This window comes from Octodon degus, unplaced genomic scaffold (assembly GCF_000260255.1).
Source record: "Octodon degus isolate 3935 unplaced genomic scaffold, OctDeg1.0 scaffold00013, whole genome shotgun sequence".
NCBI classification, from domain to species: domain Eukaryota; kingdom Metazoa; phylum Chordata; class Mammalia; order Rodentia; family Octodontidae; genus Octodon; species Octodon degus.
The window spans coordinates 23,825,638-23,837,304 of record NW_004524589.1 but is presented as its reverse complement, the minus strand read 5'-3'; the positions used below and the strand labels follow the sequence as shown (position 1 = coordinate 23,837,304).

Sequence of the window (11,667 nt, the reverse complement as noted above, 5' to 3'; positions counted from 1 at the left end):
TGTCTTCTGACCTTTGGTGTAGAGCTTAGATAGAGTTATTACCTTAGCACTAGGTACGGATCTATGAAGTTCAGATTCCTCCAGGTGGGTGTTGCTTGGATCTGGCTGCTGTGCTCCACTTCTTTCTGCTGTAGCCATTAGAGCTGAACCCTTTGTGTCTCTCTGGGAAGGTGTTCTGCTCCTGAATCAGCTGGGTGGGTCTTGCCTCTAGCCTCTTTGCAGGTAGTTCTGCCGAAGGGTTCCGTGCTGGGCCTGCAGCTCGCTGGGCCTGTGCTCTGGGTCTGTTCAGGATCCCATGGCCTGGGTCGTCTCACTCACTCGCTGGGCCTGAGCTCTGGGTCTGTTCAGGATCCAGAGGATCCCAGTCGTCTCACTCACTCTCTGGGCCTGCGCTCTGGGTCTGTTCAGTATCCTGCCAGGCCCTGGGTCATCTCACTCACTCTCCAGGCCTGCACTCTGGGTCTGTTCAGGATCCCGCGGCCCCCGGTCGTCTCATTCACTCGCCAGGCCTGCGCTCTGGGCCTATTCAGGATCCCGCGGCCTGGGTCATCTCACTCACTCCCTGGACCTGCGCTCTTGGTCTGTTCAGGATCCTGTGGCCCCAGGTCGTCCCACTCACTCGCCGGGCCTGCGCTCTGAATGTCCATTTTGTATCTGTGTATTCAAAATCGTTGGGATAGATATATAGTTACATTCTCTTAATGAATAGAATGATTTGTTCTAATGGTGTTTGTAAACAGGATATCAAGACCACATCATGTACAGCAATTAACCACTAAGAAGAATGTATGCAGTGTGTTAATTATTGAAACTGTCCTACCGATTTGACTTGAAACTGTCTCATTGCTATTTGTTTATCAATAAAATTATCGCAAAAAAATCATGTCTCTTTACATTCTCTTAATGAATAAAGGGATTTGTTCTAATAGTGTTTGTAAATAGGATATCATGTCCACATCTTGTACAGCAATGAACCACTAGGAAGAATGTATGCAATGTGTTAATTATTGCATCTATTCTACCAATTTGGTTTGAAACTGTCTCACTGCTATTTGTTTGTCAATAAAATTATGGAATAATAAAAAAAGCAGTTAATACATTGCATATTGTTATCTTCTTAGTGGTTATTTTTAGTACAAGATGCAGACATGATATCCTGTCAAACACTATTAGTACAAATCTTTCTTCTCATTGGATTAAGAGAAAGTAGCTGAATATCCATCCTAACTAGTTTTTATATGCAAATACAAAATGGTCCTTTCTTTGTATCCCCTATCCACTTTTTTTTTGTTTAGTTTTGTTAGAGATGGGTATTCCATTGCCATTCAAATATTATAGGTGCGTGAATTCAGAACAAATTTGACTTTTTTTTTGTTCTTACTGCAGAACGAGGATTTGAACTCAGGTCCTTGCGCTTGCCAGGCAAGCGCTTATCCTACTGAGCCATCTCTCTGGCTCTTACAATTAGTTTTTAAATCAGGCAAATTTAATCTCTAATGTTTAAAGTGATTACCTTTTTTTTGTAATTTGATAACAGGGATCAAATTCAGGACCTTGCACTTGCCAGACAGGTGCTTATGCCACTGAACTATCTCTCTGCCCCAAAAATGATTACCTTTTGCTGAGGTGGGAGACCAATGGGAGGGGAACAGGAAGAAAAGTTTATGGTGTCCACAGTGTCTGTTTCTAGATCTGCTATTTCAAATATGAATGGGTTTGATTCATTAGAATTCAGAACACTAAGCACATGTGGATGAGTACACTTCCACACAGAGATGATACTTTAAACATCAGTTTCTATATCTCAGGGTACATGTCATACAATATATTTAGACAGCATATGATCAGTTCTTAAGTAATACCTTATTCAAAGTGTGGAAAACAAAATTCATGCCATGATTTGATTTGAGGGCCACAGAAACAATAATTGTATGAAAAATATTATACCACATCTAAATGATGACAGTTTTAATATAAGGAAAAGCAAATGAATTAAAAGAAGTCTTAGAATAAAGTTTTCCTTTAGTTTCATCTCATTTTGGCAACACTCTTAGAAAAAGTTACATTTCTTGAAAAATTACATGTGTATAACTTTTAATACAAAATGTGATTTGCAAAATAAATTTAAAAGACAGTGCCTTAAGAAGGTAAAGCTGGTTATAGGAAATCTTGAATCAATTTTAATTAACAAATGATGGAAAAATTTTAAAAGAGGATTTGTTCAGCAAGTGAAAGTTTCACAAAGAAAAAATTTTATGACCACATATAATATGATACATATTTCTCTCTGTGAGTGAATATTGTGCTTTGTGAATGACTTATTATGATATACTTCTCTATTCTTTTTTTCCCTGGCCAAAGTGCACCTGTGTAACTGGGATTTCAGTGAGGATTTTTGCATCCTCTGATATTCAGTAATTAGTATAATTGCAATGGCCTCAGCAGAAGCCTAGAGAAATATGATCTCAAAATGCAAATAATGTCATCTCATTCAACAACAAATTATAGCACTTTTCAGTGACCTGACATTTTAACTACATAGAAAAATTAGAAGGACAACATGTAGATACCAAACATAATTTGTGAGCCATACTTCACTTCAAGAGTTGCTCACAACTTGTGATCCTTTTCATTGGAATTGAAAAGTGGAAACAATTTCTCTACTCTCTGTAAGTCTGAAGCCAGACGTGGGAGCTTTCTTCACCAAGCAACTCTCCAGGTCTTTAGGATATCAACTAGATGCCCTACACTTGAATACAATTCTTGAGGTAGCACCAACTGCATAGGTCAGGAGCTCAGTTTCTTAAGAAGGTCCCCTCAATTCAGATGTCTTACAGATACTGAATCTTCAGATAACACTCAGTTCTATCTGACATAGTCAAAAGTGTGGGGTACATAAACCCTTTCCTCCCCTTTTATGACTTGCTATAATGACTCACAAAGCTCTGGGGAAAACCTTACTAATTACTTTATCATAAGGAATACCACATGGAATAGCCAGATGAAGACATAAGTAGGGCAGGGCAAAGCATAGGGCAGGTGTGTGGAACACCTATTCCCAAGGTGGCAATGTTGTCCTTTAGGATCTTGTGTTCACCAAATTGGAAGCTCTTGGTCCTGTTGTCTAGAGATGTTATGGGGTTGTCATTAGTTGGGCTTGATTGATTAGATTATTGGCCATAGCTAATTCAGTTTTTAGTTCCTTTTGACTCCCCTGAGTTTAATGTATGGGGCTGAAAGTTCCATCCTTTTAACAACATTGTTATGGTTTGTGTCCGAATGTCCCCTTTAAAGCTTCCTGCAGTCATCGGGGTGGGTTCTAGAATTTGTGATTTATTTATCGTTTATCCAATGGTAGGCTTACAGACAAGATTGCTACACTTGCCCTGGGACAGGTAGCCTGCATTACAGTCTGGGTTGGGGTGAAGAGGCTTGCTCTTTCTGTTACTCCCCTTTTTGCTCTTGTTGTCTTCTGCTGCCATGAACTGTTGTTCCTCTGCCATGCCTCCCTGACTTGGAGCCAGCTGATTAAAGACTGAAACCTCCACAAACTGTGAGCTAACTTAACCATCTCCTTTTTAGTTTTGGGCATCAGGCATTTTGTCTAAGCAATGAAGGAAAAGTAACTAACACAAACACACTGGTCATTTTGGTAACCATCCCCTGTTCTGAACCTTCTAGAAACTCTAGCCTCCAGTCTTTTCCTTAGTTTACAAAACACACCTGTCACTCTGGAGGCTCCTGAGGTCTTAGAGGCTCCTTTAAGTGATCAAGATGGAAGATCAAACATCAAAACAGAAGTTGCTCCTGGTACCTCTGTCACTTGGAAAATTATAGGGGTTTTGGGACCTTGTGTGTCAGGAACTGGGTACAAAGACCAAATATACTTTCTAAGCAGAGGTTGAATTTCTTTTGTGGCGCACCTGAGCTTTGCTAGTCTCTTCTTATCCCATACCTGTAAGACATCACCTTTGTGGGATCTGAGGTAATAATGATCCTGTTAGCAGGTATTGTCCAGGCCACTTGAGAGAGATTCTAATTAGTTGAGAGGATTCTTAAAAGAGTTTCTCAGGAGTAAGATTACATGTTTGTTTTGTACATATATCCAGAGGCTTTTCAATGAGTGCAGTTTTATAATTCTAGGAGATTTCCAGAGTGCTGCCTATTCTTTTTTCTACACTAAAAGCCAGAGGCTGTTGAGATGGGAGTAATTTTAGACAATAATGAATTAAAACAAACAAGCTAAACATCCCTGCCAACTGGTGAGTCAGCCAAACCTTCCAGTTTCCAGTTTTGTTTTATTTTTTGATACATTTGATTTATCTGGTATGTTCATAAGAAAATATAACAATGACTTCTGGTTCCCCCCTTGTACTTTATGTAGCTAATCTTTAATTTGTAAGGTTGACTGAAATTGGGGTGCCACTGTTGCTTAAATCATTGTTTGAAAAAATGAAGACTGAAACAAAAATAGTCTTATTAATAAAGTTTCTTCCATAAATACAGTCCCTTAAAAATGATTTGGGGTTGTGCTTCTTTTTCTCTCTGCTAGCTCAGGTACACACCCTTGTTTCAAGTTCTCTACCTTTGTAGTAAGGAATTTTTGTGAATTTGAGCAAGAAGTACAAAGGACAGGTGGTTGTAATTTAAAAATTCCTCTCATAGGGAAAAGAAGCTAGGGGCTGTAGGGAGTTTTAGAAGGCTACTCTGTGATTTCCATGGGAGACAGAGTGGGCTCAAACAGAGGAGTACACTTGGCCTTGGGCAAGTCCTTTGGGCTCTAGATGTGATTATGACTTTAATTTTGAGTCTGATCTCCAGTGGTTAATCCTTGTTGCTTAAAGAAACTCTAAAACACACACACACACACACACACACACACACACGTATAAATTTTTTTTTCTGAGAAGGAAACTTCCTTTAGTCAGAAAAAGGAGCATCAAAGGAAGCCTCTCTAAGATAAAAAATGACCCAAAGTCAGGGACTGGGGGAAGGTCAGAGAGTCCTCAGTTCTGAGATTTATTCTTGGGTTCAGTATATGAACACTACATTTTACGGCACTGTTGTCTAAGTGCTAGTACACATCGCTACTTCTACCTTCGGATCCCTTACTTTACACTTCTACAAGTTAACTGTATTTTTGCTTATCATTTTACACTCTTAAAACTTCAAATTTGGTTTTTATCTTTTTCTTTTGCTGTATTCTGTAGCTGAATCTGTGGTATATATTTTAGGAGATTTTTATATGCATATACCTCAAAATTAAACCACTTACGTAGAGTAAAAAAAAATTGACTCAGTTGCATCCAAGTATCTACAAAAGCCTCAAATTTATCCTTTTTATAGTTGAGGAATACTCCATTGTGTCAAAATGCCACATCTTTTTTATCCATTCCTTAGTTGATGGGCATTTGTGTTGTTTCCAAGATTTAGCTATGACAAATTGCACTGCAATAAACATGGTGCAAATAAATCACTGTGGTATGATGATTTCAGTTCTTTTGGAAAAATACCTAAGAGTAGAATAGCTGGCTTGAATTGGACCTCCAATTCTAGCTCTTTTTTTTTTTTTTTTAAACTTTTTATTCTCTATTTTTTAGAGAAGGGTCTACAGGGTGTTCAGGATCTCACTACTAGATTGGACTTGTAGTGGTCCACCTATTTACAGCCTCCCAAGAGCTGGGATTACAGGTATGCACCACCACACCCAGTCTCAATTGCTGTCTCAGTGTGCCCTGGGGGCAGAGCCGCCCCAGCAGGCCCAGGGATGGAAGCCCTGGTCCCTGCACCTGCTTGCAGGCACTTTAATCTGCTGAGCTATTTGGTTGACCCAAGTCAAGATTTTTTTTTGGGGGGGGTACTGGGGATTGAACTCAGGATCCTGTACTTGCAAGCAAGCACTTATTCTACTGAGCTATCTCCCTAGACCTAATCCTAGCTTTTTGAGGAATCTCCACTCTGATTTCCACAGTGGTCGTACCAGCCTATACTCCTACCAACATTGGAGAAGGGTTCTTTTTTTCCCCACAACCTCTCCAGCATTTATTAGTTGACTTCTAAATGATAGCCATTCTTTCTGGGGTAAACCTCTATTGGTAAGTGAAATAAATCAAACCCACATATGCAAATACCATATTGTTTCACTAATGTGAGAACCTGAAAGAGTAAAATTTGAAAGCTACAATAGGTACCTGTGAAAGGAAAAGAATTAGTTCAATGGGAAGGAAAAACTGGGATGAGGAAAAGGACAAAAAAAAAGAAGGGGAAAAAAACAATTTTAAGTATATATGAAGGATAATTTGGATAATTATGCTGCCAACTTCTGCTAGTCTTTTGAAAAGAAAAGTTAGTGCTCCTTTCAGCAGCACATACACTAAAATTGGAATGAAACAGAGAAGATTAGCACGGCCCCTGTGCAAGGATGACACGCACATTCATGAAGCATTCCATATTTTTGTGAGTTCAACTCCCAGAACAACAACACAAAATCTTTAATGTCTAGAGCTTCTATTTAAGACAGGGGATATTTTTGCCAAATGAAAGAATTTTATGCATACAAAGTGAATGTGAGATGCAATATCAGGCCGTAGAGAGGTAAAGATGATGCACATTTGCCTATTATTCTATTTAATATTTGAATTGAAATTTTCTTTCTTGTTTAAACAACATAAATTAAAATTTTCTTTCTTGTGGAAAAGGAATTGGCTGCAATAACTATGATTGTCTTGAATGTCAAACTGGTAAGTTTGTTTATCATTATCTATCTATTCATTTATCTTTTCCTTTTTTCTTTTGCAAATGTTATAACCTAGTGGTATAATATTAAGAAATGGCATAACAACATGTATTTTGAAGAATCTGGGATTGGAATGATACAAATATTTTCAGAAGAACTATTTATCAGGAGTTCATTGGTATGCAACTTTTTAAAACTTGTAAAGTTTTCTTCGATATTATAAAGATAGTTTTTCATCATGAAGCTATTATTTACAGTGCTCTATTATATAAAAGACTGTCATTTGTGAGAGGCAAAGATACTTGCAAATAAATGTATTTTCCACTTTTTCCATGGGTATAGTATGCAAATTAAGTCTACACTTGTATTTTAAAATAATTTGAAAGTTTAACAATCACTGACAAAAAAGATGAGTTACAGAAATTCTGAGTTTGTCAGTATTCAATAAATCAGTAAAAATTTTATTTCTTAAAAAAATGAAAGAAAAATTAATGCTTAAATCTTTTTTTTCTTTTTTCCTGTTAATTTCTTATAAGTTTTTTGTTGTTGTTGTTTTGCTTTGTTTTAACCAACTGTGCACATTTATATCTAGTAACTTAAACAACTAATTTGAAGATAATGTCATGCAATATAACAATCATTGTTGAATACCTATTACTTTTAGTGAAATTTTGTATTGTTTTCAATGATTTTTTTTTTCTATTTTGTATTCTTTAAAAAATAAAAAAGAAACAAGAGCAAAAACAAAAAAGACATTGATCCAAATACCACCACCCCTTCTTTGGAAAGAATATGATCCTCTGAATTGAGAGAGTAGGCAGTGGGGTGCTGCTGCTGCATTTGTTGGTAGGGAATTGCTAAGGCAAAACAGCAAACAAGAAGTAAGGCAAGATTTCTCCTTTGGAGTTACCAGGAAAAGCACAACAGTTCTTCAAGATTGTGCTGGGGAATCATCCATTGTTCTTGCTTGTCTGTTTTGTTTTGCTTTTGTCTCTCTGAGATAGGGTCTCACTATGCAGTTCAGGCTGGCCTTGAGCTCACTTTGTAGCCCAGGCTAGTCTCAAACCAGTGGCAATCCTCCTGCCTCAGCCTCCTAAGTTCTGCGATCACAGACATGCACCACTATGGCTGGTCATGGCCATTGTTTTTAAAAGAGGAAATGAGGTTTCATCACTTCTCAAAGGCAAATACTCTATTTGACTTTTTAATCATGCTTTCTTTTTCTTGAATGTCTACAAATAAAGTCTCATCTTTGAGTAATCACATGATAAGCCAGAGGTAGTCATGTAGCCTTTACAGATGTATGGGGTGAAAGAGACTTGAGATCTTTTCATGAGCATGAGTACATAAGCCTAGAGAGGTGGAATAAGTTGTTCTTATGGTAAATGGTGGGATAGGAACAGAAGCACAATGGTTGAGCCCTGGGGGCCTTCTGTTATTCCCATGTACGGGCAGAGCTGGACCTACAGCAGCACACTCTTTTCTTGTATTGCACGGGGCGCAAAGCAGGTTAGTAACTGATGGACAAATCATAGAAGGAAATAAAAAGTTGAAGGAAACAGAAATTTAAAAGCTGAGACGTGAAAAGCAATACAATGAACTTGTGTTTAGGACAAGGTATTTCTATTTGAAAAGTGTCAAGTAAATATACAACTTGTGATCCAGTGATGAGATGAGGTCAGTAATTTCTGAAAATCTATTTTAAGAGGAGAGTAACAGACTTTCCTGAAGCACCTGTGAAGATTCCTCTGGGTTTATGTTATATAGTCTCTAGCTTTCTGAGGATTAACATTATGCTCTGAATAAAAGTTAAAGTGGGGCAAGCCACTCGGGTCCCCCTCTGTCCCTGTCATGGACAGGCACTTTCTTTTTCCTCAGTAAATATATTCTGCCCTTTAAAAAAAGTTAGTTAAAACTGGGCTTGATGACACATGCCTGTAAAGCCAGCACTTCGGAGGTTGAGGCCAGCCTGGGCTACATAGTGTGTTCAAGGTCAGCTTGGAATACATAGCAAGACCATAACTCATGAAAAGGAAAGAAAAAAGGAGGAGGAGGAAAAGTTAATTAATGCTGTGCATGGCGGTGTTTGCCTGTGATCTACAAAATTACTTACAATAATAATTAGATTCAGTTTTCTATTTTTTTGCTTTGAGAAAACAAGTTACATCTGAACAAAACAAATATCATAAACCAGTTCATCTAGATACAGTAAGTGTTTTGAGAATTAAACTAGATATGAGCAAACAAATACCTGTGTTTGAGGCAATGCAGATGCTAGTCATATTAATTATAGCAATATACAATACATATGTGTATTGAAACATCATACTATTGTCCATAAAATGTATAATTATTATGTGCCAGTTGAAAATAAAATTATCCTTAAAATAATGTTATGAGATACTCTGCGTTCAGGTATTAAACTTCTTCCAATGCACTAGTCTTATAATAAAAATGACTAAGAGTTGGTAAGGCACATGTTTAATAGCTTTTATGGTAAGTGAATAGACATACTGAATGCTTGATCTAGAAGATTATTTTCTAATCTGTAATATGCATTGTTGTATATTACCATTACTGTCTTTTCTTCTATTTGTTTTTGCTTCTGTTTTTACTCTTCAAAATAAAATAAAATAAAATAAAATAAAATAATAAAAATAAGATTATTTTATAAATGTCCTTTTTTTGGCATACTGATGATATACATTTTTCATGGATGATATTAACAATGTGGGAACATTTATTTTGTAAAGAAAATGTTTTCCTTTTATGGATAAGATTATAAAATGTTGGAGAACAAGTAAATAATTCTCAAATATATATTAGCTGGATGAATGGATAGGTATGCATAAACATATGTAGATACAAATATGATATTGTTAAAAATTATGAAATGCCATTGTTTTGAACTGAATTCCTAGATTGTGACCCAATAGATCAAACAAAGTATGTGTGAAACACAAACAACTTATGCCAAAGGGTGTGTCTTAGTCACTTTTCTCTCACTGCTGAAAGAAAATACTAGACCCTCCCAAAATTAAAGTAGGAAAGGAGTATTTAGCTCATAGCTTGTAGAGGTTTCAGTGCATAATTGGCTGGCATCAAGGCACGGTGGCTTGCCAGAGGAGAACAGCTCCAGGTGGCAGAAAACAGCAGATGCAACAACAGAAGGAGCAAGAGTAAGCCTCTGTCAGTCCTTTACATTGTGTTCAGGCTACCACTCTAGGAGGACTAGAGTGTAGCCCTCATTCGCTTAATTTCTACATTAATGCCATCTACAATGGGATTAATGGACCATTTATCAATTAATTGAACATTGATCAATTAATGGATCATTAATCAATCACAAACTCCAGATTCAGGCACCTCTGAGAAGCCTGGCCCCATGATCTAGACATAAACTATAACATATTTTTTATTGTTGTCTTCGTAGTGGTTATTCATAGTACAAGATGTAGATATGATATCCTGTCTAAACACTATTAGTACAAATCTTTCTTCTCACTGAAGTAAGAGAAAGTAGCTGTATATCCACCCTAGCTATTTTGTATATACAGATACAAATGAGCCTTCATTTGTATCCCCCTTTTTTGGTCTAGTTTTGTCAGAGATGGGTATTCCATTGCCATTTAAATATTGTAGGTGCATGAATTCAGCAAAATATTCCAATATAGTCCAGTAGTCCATAATGGGTTTTCCTTAGGACTGGCAATGTCAGAAGCTGTTATCACTTCTTGGCCTTTTGGCTAAGATCAAGTGTAGAAGCTGTTGACTTAAGCCTTTTACAGCTCAACATATTAATATGGCTTTACTTTTCATACCTCGTTTTTATACTTTTCTGCTGAAGGGTTAAAACCAAGATAAAGCAAGACCTATATAACAAGAAATTTAACTTTTGTATCTGACAAATTCAGTCAAATTCCCTCAGGATTTCACCCTCAACCCTGTACTGCAGTTTGTATATCCTTTGTTAGTGTCAGTCATGTGGATGAGTCACAGCCATTGCATAACACAGTGCACAACCAAGCCGAAACCTAACAAACAGACTAGTTTTCTAAAAAGAAGATATTGATGGCAGCCAATGATAAGGTCCCAGTCAAGGAGAGCTACCATGTTTAGGAAATCCCTGCTAGTTCAATCTTGTACAGGAAAATACCCTAAAGTAACATGGTGTTAATCCATCCACTGCTTGCTCTATATTCTTTGTTTTGCTCAAGCTTCCTTAGAAAAACTCACTGTTCTGCCCCTTCCAGCACAGCACTATTTTACTTTGTGGATGGGAGGCTGCCCAACTCATGAATGACTAATGAAAATCAATTATACCTTTGCTGTTGAAACTTTGTCCTCTGATTCTGTGTGTATAAACATATACTGAAGGAGAGTCAAATAAATCAGACCCATGTGAGTAAATATCATATTTTCTCCCTAGTGTAAGAGCCTGAAAGAATAAATGAAAGCTGAAGGGTAGAATAGATACAGTGAAATGGAAAGAAATTGAACATAAAGAATAAACAATAAAGATGAGGGAAATGAGAAGAGATAGGAAGAAAAGTAAGGGGGAAAATCTTGCAAGTATATATTCAGGATAGCTGAGATGATTGTAGTACCAATTTCTATCAGTTTTTTTAAAGTAGCAGTGAATGTTTAAAATTTTCACTTTGACTAACTCTATATGCTAATATTTGTAATCGGAGCAGCTGCATTGAAGACAGCAAAGTGCAATAGGAAAATCACGGTTCAATACATCTCATTTTTTTCTTCGAAATGGGTACCATTTCTAATGTCTTATCAATTATTATTGTATTCTCTTTAAAATAAACCTAAAAAATAATTAATGAAAATAAAAAAGGAGGTGCCTCCCCCACCCCGCCCGCCGAGTAGGATTTTCCGCCCAGTTCCGGGAGACCCCAGACCCAGTCCTAGCCCAGGTC

General features: G+C 37.1%; 2 non-coding genes across 2 annotated transcripts; both read left to right on the top strand.

Annotated features, from left to right (window-relative positions):
* The first annotated feature begins 6,349 nt into the window (after positions 1-6,349).
* Positions 6,350-6,456, top strand: LOC111815269. Its single transcript, XR_002819991.1, has one exon. It is a non-coding gene; the product is annotated as a U6 spliceosomal RNA (small nuclear RNA).
* Positions 6,457-10,462: 4,006 nt separating this feature from the next.
* LOC111815263 lies at positions 10,463-10,650 on the top strand. The gene has a single exon (XR_002819989.1). It is a non-coding gene; the product is annotated as a U2 spliceosomal RNA (small nuclear RNA).
* The last annotated feature ends 1,017 nt before the right edge of the window (positions 10,651-11,667 follow it).